A 2,395-nucleotide genomic window follows, 5' to 3' on the forward strand; every position below is an offset into this window, starting at 1 on the left:
ACTGTAGCACGAAATACCCCCCCCCCCGTGGATCTGTCCGTCGATTGATCAGATGTATTAAGTCCATACTATAAGCAGTGCCAGTCACTGAGCTAAGTGCTGGGGATACAGAGAAAGGCGAAAGCAGTCGCTGTCCTCAGGGAGCTGTCGGTCTAATGGGCGGCACCAGCCACTAACACAGACAGCAGATGTGGCGGGCGCATTGTCGAAAGCCCTGCCCTCCTCGTATCCACACGCAGCCATGTATGGGTTCTCCCGGTGCCCGGACCTTGCCCCTCACACCCACGTCCTCACTTCCCACCGCATTTTGTTGGAGTTTCAGGGAGACGCCCCCGCTTCCTCTTCTTCCTCCAGGGCGGCTGGGAGAGGCTGTTCCCATCCCTCCTGAGCGCCTTCTCCTGGATGTCCAGCAGGGAAGGGAGAGGGCAAGAGCCAGTCTAGGCTTCTCTGACTCAGCCCCGATGGACACTCGTGACAAGTCTGTGGGCATTATCGCCTTTGTTTCACAGGCGAGGTCACGGAACCCCCCAAAAAGTGAAGCGAGTGCCTTGCTCATGCTCACTGTAACCACCAGCATTTTCTATCCTATCATTCTGCATGTCGAGGGTCTAGAGATGGGAAGGCCCATTCCCTGCAGGAATCTCTTTCCATTGTCCTCAGTGGTCATCTTCACTCCGCTTGAAGACCTCCAGTGATGGGGAACTCACTACCTTAACAGACAGACCACTAAATATTGAGACACAGCTAATTGTTCAAATCTTGCCTCAGAGAGCTGAAGTTAGCCTCTCCCCCCCTCGACCCAAGATTCTCATGTTACTGTCTGTCGCCATGTTGCATGGGCCAGTAGGAGGCAAGTTCTTTGGGGGCACGTTTTTGTATCTCTGGCTCCTTGCACATAGTAGGGACCTAATGGATTTGCCTAGAATTCGAAGCTTCTGTGCATTGTTTCTGCCCTCTGCGGTCAAGCGGGAGGTGCCTGGTCCCTCCTCTACAGGCCTTAGAAATGAACGAATGCTCCTCCTGCATCCTCGGGTCAGACAGCCCATATCAACTCCTGCCTCCCCTTGAGATGCTCTCCATCTCTGCATGTCTGGTGCAGACCCCGTTATTTACATATCGGCTCCCTCTCTGAGGGCACAGACTGTGCTCATGAAGTCAATGGAAGTATCTCATAAAAGCATGCTGCCTGCAGCCCTGAGCGGCCCTGGGCACACAGTAAGCACTTCATAAATGCTTGCTGCGTGACTGCAGCCAAAGGGTAAATGACTTGCAGAACGACTCATTCTTTCCGTGCCCTCCCCGTTTTACACAGTCAATGCCTGGTACACAGTAGGCGCTTAATAAATGCCTGCTGCCCGGAGGGCTTTGGCCATCGGGGGCGTGGCCGCCGTGACCTGAAGCCCAGATGGTCCCGGCAGTTGCGACAAGCCGGGTGTGGCTGTGGCACGCTGGCAGACACCAGGCTGTGCCCAGCCCAGTGGCCCCTGCAGCGTGGGCCCCGCCCGTAGTCTCGCCCCCGCCCCCGCCCTCGCCCTCCTCCTGGAGTAGAACTTGGCCTAGGGGGCGAGGCTGGGTTGGCTCGCGCAGGCGCACTCCCGTGATTGGCCTCGGGGCTCGGGGGCGGAGCCTCCTCTTTCAGGCCGGGATAGGGGGCGGGGCCGGCGGCACCACGGGGGGGGGGGGGGGGGGGGGGGGAGGAGGGGCCGATTTTGGAAGCTCGGACTGTACCAGTGGGGGTGGGGTGAGGGGAGACAGCGCCTCCGAACAAAGAGAATGAAAACCCAAAGTGGAGCAAGGGAGAAGAGCTGGCAGGCGGAGGGCGCGAACGGCGTCACATCCGGTGGGCGGGGCCAGGCGCTCTTCACCCCACCCCCGGTCCGGAAGCCGGCGGTTTAAGCAGAGAGCGGCGGTGGCAGCAGCTGCGGACACTCGCAGGTGGGTGGCCGGGAAGATGGTCTGATCGGGGGCTGCGTGCGGGGGTGGGGCTAGGGAGGGGGCTCTTTGGAGGGGCGGGCAGAGCCGCTCCGCCGCCAGTCTCGTCCTAGCGGAGCGCCGTGATTGGGCGGAGGGGGCGCGTGACTCACGCCGTTGCCTGGAGTCCTGGGTGGGGGGAAGAGGAGAGGCAAGGGGGGCACGTGACCTGCAGCCCTCCTTCCTCTCACCCCGCGCACGTGACACGCCCCCCTCCCCATCGGGTCTGAGAAAGGGTGTGGAAGTGTCTGAGCTGGGGCCTCCTGAGAAAGTGGGGCAGGGCATAGAACCGAGCCAGATCTAGAACAGAGCTCAGCAACCTCTGAGCTGGGGCACACCCAGAACAGGGGCATAGAATGTCAGGGCAGGGAGGGGCCTGAGAACAGGGGGTGTCAGAGCTGGGAGGGGCCTAGAACGGGGAGGG

General features: G+C 60.7%; 2 protein-coding genes across 2 annotated transcripts in view; both read left to right on the plus strand.

Annotated features, from left to right (window-relative positions):
- The window catches only part of PRPF19 (pre-mRNA processing factor 19), a 353,360-nt gene that overhangs the window by 85,130 nt on the left and 265,835 nt on the right, over positions 1 to 2,395 (plus strand). The gene's annotated exons all lie outside the window — the stretch shown is intronic.
- Positions 1,723 to 2,395, plus strand: part of VPS37C (VPS37C subunit of ESCRT-I) — a 25,825-nt gene continuing 25,152 nt past the window's right edge. The window contains exon 1 of the mRNA XM_069108551.1: positions 1,723 to 1,935. The gene's annotated coding sequence lies outside the window, so the exon portion shown is untranslated. The remainder of the gene's footprint in view (positions 1,936 to 2,395) is intronic.

This window comes from Petaurus breviceps, unplaced genomic scaffold (assembly GCF_028583685.1).
Source record: "Petaurus breviceps papuanus isolate PSGF00001 unplaced genomic scaffold, PetGlider_PUasm1.0 90397, whole genome shotgun sequence".
In the NCBI taxonomy this organism is placed as follows: Eukaryota; Metazoa; Chordata; class Mammalia; order Diprotodontia; family Petauridae; genus Petaurus; species Petaurus breviceps.